Here is an 8,972-nt window from a genome sequence, read left to right as displayed (position 1 = left end):
ATCGTCTACTAGGCTTGACCACACTATAAACCCTGCTAATAGTCTGTGTGACTATTGGAGGCGTTAGGTATATTCTATATCTAAGTCTCCGTCCACATTGTGGACTAGTACGTGTGAGAAAGCACACGTGGTTCTGAACGTTCTAGCAGGGAATGCTTCATAACATTTGGAAGAGGTTTTTCTATAGGTCAACCTGTTTAGGTTTAGAACCACTTACAAGAAGTGGGGTCTACTTGGACGCTACAGGAAACCAACTCCATCAAGTCCTCAAACAGGGGTATCCAATTCTAGGGAACTCGGTGCACGTTGCGGCCTCTGCACCACTTGGAAAAACAGGGAGAACCACTCTGAAGTAACTGTTGCGGCAGTACTTCGCCCGAGGAGGGAAAAACAGGGAGAACCACTCTGAAGTAGCTGTTGCGGTGGTACTTCACCAGACAGGAGACTCTCAGAGAAGCAGAACCTGGGTACTTGTTGCGGCAAGGTACCTGCTGAAGGCAGTGTCGACTTGAGCCCCATCCTCACCAGAGGCGCTGGGTATACAGAAGATGCCGGTTAAGGGCCACCGAAAGAAGGCACCCACACCTTGCCGAGGTCAGTTTTCAATCGAGAAAATGCGAATAGGAAGGACGATTGGTTATAGGACACCAAGCAGAGGAAATCAAAAGCCAGAACGACCAAGCGCTCAAATGGGAGTAGGCAGGAGTTCGAAGTGACTAGCTGGGCACTCTAAAAAGCGAGCACAGGAATCACCGAGGTCAGAAAAGAGACTAGGACTCCGACTGGTTGACGTTACCAGGCAAATCAAAAGACGTACAAGATTGGTTAAGGGCCACCAAAGATCAAAAGGCAGGAGTGCGGAGTTTTTGTTACAGGAACGAACTCAAGCACTAGCGATTACCCGTGTGGTAATCCAGAAGAGAAGCCCTCATCTGAGGCACACGTTGAAGACGTGCAAAAGCCCTTCCCAGGGAAGGCAATCCAGGAATCTTAGGACAAGACAAGATTCAAGACGAATATCCCACGAGAACGCGACCAGGTATCTGAAGAAGATACACCCGAAACACGACCGGTGACTTCTGACGAAGAAGTACCACCATTTACGCTCAGTGACGCCACCACAGAGGAATTAACAGACCTCTACGACAAAAAGTCGACAGAAGCGGTTCAACTTCGACTTCAATTTAGGCTAGGACGAGCCTACGAACCAACAGATCGTCCAAGGCTAGAGCAGCTCGAGGGTGAAATCGAAGAAATAAGACAAGTTCTTCGCAGAAGGGGAAACATTGACGAAGAATCTCTACGACTCTTTGACGAAGCAACAGAACTTCCACGAGGAGAATCAATCCAAGTTGAACGACAGGAAGGGCGTTCACAGGAAACCGGTGGATTACAGCCCGTTAATCCTCTCGGAACAAGAGCAGTCCCGCTCGAGAGATCTATCTCGGACAGTACTACTCGACCAGATTATCCAGGAATCACAAATCTCAGAAGGGACCAGCCACCCCACCTACCCAACGCGCCTGGAATCACACGTTCAGTTTCAACTGGATCAAGACCAACCGGTAGCTTCCAGTTCTCAGGAAGTATGGCCACACACGCACGATATGACCCGGCTCTCGGACCACCAGTCCATCCCAGAACTTGTACCGATGCTGTCTGGAACGAGTATCAACAAGCCTTGGCACTCTATGCACAATATCAGGGAGCAATCCCCAAGCCGCCAGTGGCACGGGAAAAGAAGATGGGAAAAATCAAGGAGTTTAGGGGAGACAAGCGAGAATATGTGTCGTTCCTCCGAAACGTGGAACGATACCTACAGGCAAACACAGGAGTCTACAATGATGACTTCAGCAAAATTGCCTTCGTCCTCTCCCAAATCGACTCCTCATCCACAGCAGGAAAGTGGGCCGAGTCATGGGAAGCCAACCAAATGGCGAAACACAGCAATCTTGGGACGTACCAGGATTTCAAAACGACGCTTACCAAAAAGTATGGAGGTGTCGCAACCAAGGACCAAGCCTGGCAAGTACTTCTCGAAGGAAAGCACAAGCAGGACAAACAAACAGTCGACGAGTATATCGGAAATCTCGATATCCTCTACCGATATGCCGAAATCGACAACGAATACGTCAAGCTCATCCACTTCAAGCGAGGCCTTAATGAGAAACTTGCAGAAAAAGTCTTCATCACGGAAAATCCGCCAACGACCTATGCAGCAGCATGGAAGGCCGCAAGAAAGGTCACGGATCTCTAGGACATTCATAGCGGAAAGACAAACATCTTCAAGTTCATCTCAGGCTCTTCAGGAAGCGGAAGAAGGACGGAGAAGGACCCTGACGCAATGGACGTTGACCGGATCTCCTCAGAAACCCATCAGAAACGTTCTGTGGGTGGACTCTGCTACAACTGCGGAAAACCAGGACATGTCGCCGCACAATGCCCGAATCCAGAATACGATCCGGCACCAGATCGCTCAGGAAAGACAACTTCATATGCCAAGACCAAGACGTCCAATTCCAGGATGAAGAAATACTCTGGATCTGGCAGACGAAGAAAGACTTCCAAGCTGACTAAATCTTACTCCAAGGGAATGTAGAAGAAACGCCGACGAGTAAAGAGAGTCGAAGAAAGTGACTCTGAGGATAACTCGGAGGAGTCGGAACAGGAAGAATCAGAATCCTCATCATCGGAAGAATCTGAATCTGAATCATCAGAATCTGAAGAAGTATCCAAACAAGAGATGGTTGTTCACAGGGTACGAAGAGCTCGCCCTGTTAAAACCAAAACAATTCGCAAAATCAGGCGAACCAAGGATGAATCCAGCGACTCAGAAGAAGAGTATGTGGTTCGCAGATTCATCCCCAAAGAAGAACTCGCCAGAATACGACGGGAAGATGCACTCAAACTACGAGGAGACCGTATTAAGAAACACAACATGACGATGCCCCATCTCGATGATCTTCTGGAATTTGGAGACAATCCAGACAGATATGAATATGCACACCGATATCCACCACCCATGGAAAAAGACGATCCAGAGGGTTTTGGAATTGGGTGCGCGTTGGGATCTCGTGGCACCCAGATAAAGAAACGGTCCCCGAGGAAGTAATCATACGAGGCGATGTCAAACGAGGAAGCGAAATATACCTCAATATCGTCTTCCAAGATTACGATGGCACAAGAACCCGAAGTATTCCAGCAAGAGCCTTAGTCGATTCCAGAGCAAAAGGAATGTTCATCAATGAATCGTTTGCGAAGAAAGCAGGACTCCATCTTCTCAAATCGCAGAAGGAAGTCAAGATTCGCAGTGTCGATGGAAGTCCCATCAACTCTACAAATCAACGATTCAAAGGAACTGTTCGTGCAGGAACGTACGAATGGAATGATGACTTCCTTGTCATCGACTTAGGAAAAGAGGACGTGATCATTGGTAACACGTGGCTTCATGATCACAACCCAATCATCAATTGGCAAACAGGTGAAGTCAAGGTCTGTCAATATGTAGAAGACATACCAGATGAAGAACCTTGGCCTTTCAAGGATAAAGACGCCGTTCGTCTTCCAATCACCAAAAAGGAGAAAGCCAAAGCCAAGCGAACCTTGAGAAGGATCGACTGGTCTGATGTCGATCCTACCCCAGACGAAGCAGGAACCATTGACTCGGACCTCTTGCTTGCATACATAAAGGGCGCACCATACTTGGAGGATCAGGAAATAGATGAAAAAGAAGCTATTTTCGCCTATCAACCTGATACTGGTATACTCCAAGAAGTTACGCTCGAAGAAACAAAACATCGCTCGGCCGGAGAAAGGAAGATGCAGTATCTCGCACTGCGATGAACGAATGCCAAGGAAGATCTCCATCAAACAAGAAAGCAAGACGGAATCTTATGGAAGGCATCCAATAAGGCACAAGAACTTGCACAAAAGAAAGTACTCGAGGAGAGGAAGAATTCCAAGAAGAAAGTAACGATACCATCGTACCTTCTTAAATACAAGCGGATTTTCGAAGAAAAGGCATCAGAACGGTTACCACCGCACAGATCTTACGATCACAACATAACCTTCAAGCCGGACTTTGTTCCTAAAAGAGGAAAAGTCTACAATCTATCAAAGCCGGAAGAAGAAGCTATGAATGCCTTTATCGACGACAACCTTGCGAAAGGATATATTCGTCCTTCGCAATCCGCGATGGCATCACCTTTCTTCTTTGTAGGAAAGAAAGACGGCGGGTTACGTCCATGCCAGGACTACCGCTATGCGAATGAAGGAACGATTAAGGACGCCTATCCACTTCCACTCATATCGGACCTAATGGATCGACTCCGTCATGCCAAGTATTTCGCGAAGCTTGACATTCGCGGAGCTTACACCAACGTCCGAATTCGTCAAGGAGACGAATGGAAGGCTGCCTTCATTACCAAGCGAGGATTGTTTGAACCCACAGTCATGTTCTTCGGAATGTGCAATGCACCGGCAACCTTTCAGTGAATGATGAACGAAATATTTGCAGAAGAAATTGCCGAAGGATGGCTATTGTGCTATCTGGATGACATCCTTATCCTTGCCGAAAGCGAAAAAGAGTTGGAAAAGAAGCTTGGACGAGTCATTAAGAAGATGGTCGACAATGACCTCTATCTCAAACTAGAAAAATGCGTGTTTAAGACTACGCGCACGGAATTCCTGGGACTAGTCCTCCTCCCAGGACGACTTCAGATGGATCCAGCAAAAGTCAAGGGAATCATCAAATGGGAAGCTCCGACTGGTGTAAAGGGAGTGCGAGCATTTCTAAGATTCGCCAACTTCTATCGAAAGTTCATCCGGAACTATTCTGAAATCGCAAGACCCTTAATTGATCTTACCAAGACCAAGGGCGGGAATGTGTTCCATTGGACTAGCAAAGAACAAGCCGCTTTCGACTATCTCAAAAACGAGTTCGGCAAGGCACCAATACTGGTTATGCCAGACAAAGACAAGCCTTTTGTCATCGAAACTGATGCATCGGACTTCGCTACAGGAGCAGTCCTCATGCAGAAGGACGATAATGGTGATCTCCATGCCTGCGCATATTATTCCAAGTCGCTCTCCGATCCAGAACAAAATTATCAAATCTACGATAAGGAGCTTCTAGGAATCATCCGCGTACTCAAGGAATGGAGGCACTATCTCGACGGAACAAAGGAGCCATTCCTCATACGTACAGATCACAAGAATCTGACGTACTTCAGGCAACCGCAGGACTTGAACCCCAGACAGCGAAGATGGCAACTCTTCTTGTCTATGTTCAATTACAAGATTGTTCATACGCCAGGACAACAAATGGTGCAAGCGGACGCACTTTCACGATTATCCGAATTAGACAATCAACAGGATAACAAGTCACCTGCAATCCTGCTACCCGACGATCTCTTTATTGGCGCTATCGATACAGATATGGCAGAACAAATCCGACAAGCACTAACAAAGGACCCATCAGTGCTTGCGTATAAGGATGGCCTAATGGAAGAACTTCCAGTTCCACGAGGAATGACAAAGGATGACATCAAGGATGCTGACAATGGTTTAATCTCCATCCATGGATGCGTATATGTCCCAAACAATCCAGCCTTAAAGAAGGAAATTATTCAGCGATACCATGAGGCCACTCCCCATGGTCATCCAGGAATCTGGGTTATGCACCAACTAGTGCGCAAAGATTTCTGGTGGCCAGGAATGTATCGCTTTATCAAAAGCTACGTCAACGGATGCGCCACCTGTCAGCAATCCAAAGCTGTTCGAAGCAAGGTCAAAGTTCCACTACAGCCCATCGGCCCTTCACCCAATGCGCTACCTTTCAAGCAAGTTAGCGTGGATTTTATTACAGATCTACCAAAAAGCGAAGGCTTTGTAGCAATTATGGTCGTGGTAGACCATGGGCTTAGTAAGGGGGTAATTCTATGTCCCTGCAAGAAGACGATCACTGCGTCGGAAACCGCCGAGCTATTCAGACGACAAGTTTGGAAACGCTTTGGGCTACCCGACAAGATCATCTCTGACAGAGGAACACAATTCGCATCCAAAGTATTCCAAGCATTGTGCACTGCGCTCAAGATCAAGTCGGCTATGAGTACAGCCTATCATCCACAGACGGATGGTGAAATGGAGAGAATGAATCAAGAATTGGAAACATATCTTCGAATGTACTGTGCGGAGCAACCGCATCGATGGAATCAATTCCTATCCGAAGCAGAGTTCGCGCACAATCTTCACACGCATTCAGTGACAAAGAAGTCACCATTTGAAATATGGTATGGCTACGAGCCCCGAGGAATGCCAGAACTGTTTCCTCAAGACGAGATCCCCGACGTGGACGCAAGACTCAAGCTTCTCAGCATGGTCCGCAAGGAGGCTACAGAAGGAATCGTCAAGGCAAAAGCCCGTGTGTCCACCAGGATCAAAGGAGGATCTCCGACGTTCAAGAAAGGAGACAAGGTCTGGCTGGAAGCCACCAATTTGAAAAGGCCTTACAAATCAAACAAGCTAGCGCTGAAACGAGAAGGACCATTCAGAATCAAGGAGGTTCTGGGACCACTCTCGTTCAAGTTAGACCTTCCTGCGGCATGGAAGATCCATCCGGTGTTTCACGCTGCACTGCTCACGCCGTATCGGCAGACCAGTACACATGGGGAAAGTTATTCAACACCGCCTCCGGATCTTATCGAAGGAGAAGAAGAATTTGAAATCGAGTCTATAATTGGACATCGACTACGGCGCAGCAAGAATGAATATTTGGTAAAATGGGCTGGATATCCGCTCAGTGAAAGGTCGTGGGTAAAAGAGACGGAAATGGGCAATGCAGGAGAGCTGTTGAATGAGTATAAAAGGGAGCACAACTTGGCCTGAACCCTCAGTCCATGCCCTCATGCCTGTGCAACATCCCGAGTATCTCGAATCTGCTATCACCACGTTTGCGCATCTTATCGAAGTTCTCGAAGACGTCGAATCCCACTCCTCCCACGATCATCGTTACCAGGTCTTCCAACAGCTCGGAGTCTATCTCGCTATCAGGGGAGCTGGATTCGCCATCGAGGATCTTGCCGACTTCGACCATACCAATGTCAAGTTCAACACGACCCATCCAAGTCATGATGGACCATCTCATCCAGAGAGCGGATGACGTCCACGAAGTCCACCTTCTGGATGGCTTCAGGTCAACTCGATGACAGCCATATCTAACCCCACGTCCCAGCGGGCTAATCAGAATTCCTTACCCGTTTCCATTCCAAACAGACAAGCTGAAGGTAACGCTAGAGGACGACGTCGATATCGACCTAGACAGAACATGGGGAACGTTCATGAGAATGAACTACCCAATGTATCTAATGGAGGAACTCCACCTGCCCCGGCTGGAGCCAGATCGACGCCGGACTATCCTAACAGCCGTCTACGCCGGCCTTCCAGTGGGAATCCTCCCACCATCGTACGCCCTAGATCATCCACTACACTTTGATATCTTACCGGCAGCACTCTCATTCACTCTGGATGCATTCAGTGTCGTACACGGTACCGTATCAAGGACAATGACAATACCAGCGGAAGAACGTACAGGAATGGCGAACATTCACATCATGGACTGGTATGAGGAAGAAGAACGGCTGCTCGAAGGTATAAGTAGCGGCCCTCCTTTTCCCCTACTGGACCATTGCCTCCTCCTACTCGAGTGGGAACTCTACGAGGAAATCTACCCTTGGGATAAAGAGAATCGCCCTGCTATACCACCTCCACCCATGTCACTTAACATCTGTGTCACCACTACCGTCACTCGCAGCGCATCCGAGCCAGGGCTTCTCATCGACAGTGACGGAGACGACATCCTGCTCCTGAACAACATTAGTGATGAAGCACTGGCTGAGTCATGGAGGAGTGCACGTTGGGGAGATGATGCAGACGAGACAGGTCGATGGACGATGGGAGGATCTTGGACGACGGGGAGACCTTGGGGTGAAGACGATGAACAGGCAAGGAATGCCGACGATGAACAACCCGGCTACCCCCACCGTCCCAGCGCCACCTATCCCTACAACACCACCCCAGAGGATGGATTGCAACCTGCACCGGCTGACACCATCAAAGAGCAGATAAGGTACGCTCGAACAGTCAAGTCGTCGAGCAACCCAGCGGCAGGGCAGGTATCGCTCATCGCCCCGGATGTAGCATCACCCTACGATGTCTTCATCGCCACGCCACTAACATTCCTCATAGAACGCGATGGTCATCATCTCTATGTCCATCGTACGGGCACGGGCGACTTCGCCACCTTCCACGCCTTCGTCTTCACTTGGGACAACCAGAAGGTCGCTTGGCACCTTTACTCGGAAGACTCGCCACATCGTGTCTTCAGTCAATGGGTCGCTTTGCTCTATCCGCCACCCATCCCCGGTATGCACGACTGGCACCCAACACCCAACCGGACGCGCATCCTCAGTGTTCGCTTCGCGGGCAAGGAAGAGGGCGTCGAACAATACGAGGTCAAACTATTCAGGACATTCTCCGATCAAGTCCACTACGGAGATGCCAAGACACCTCGAGAGTTCATGCCGGTCATCTTCCAACCCCTTGTTGCCATGATCGAGAAGCCTGGGTGGCTTACCGATGGGGTCGAGGCACTGAAGGCGGTCCTCTATGAAGACAGATCCATCTCGCACTGGGTGCCCACCGAGTTCCATCCTCAACCCCAAGAGGATCTTGACGTGGAATGGGAGGTCGTACCTCATACCACCATCCCAGTCTATGGCTATGTGGGTGTCTGCAGCGGACGATGAGGGGATAGTTTGGTGAGTGGTCGTCAAGGGTCTTGCCGGTTAGAAGGGGGAGCTTGTGTTACGGTTTCAGCGGTTCATGGTCACGTGACAGTTTACGTTGCACGTGACACTTACTATTTATGGTTCATAGGTCTTGTGGACATATGCTAGGGTTAGCAGTTTTCGTTT

This window comes from Laetiporus sulphureus (genome assembly GCF_001632365.1).
Source record: "Laetiporus sulphureus 93-53 unplaced genomic scaffold LAESUscaffold_9, whole genome shotgun sequence".
Classification (NCBI taxonomy): Eukaryota; Fungi; Basidiomycota; class Agaricomycetes; order Polyporales; family Laetiporaceae; genus Laetiporus; species Laetiporus sulphureus.
Note: the sequence above shows the minus strand (reverse complement) of the source record.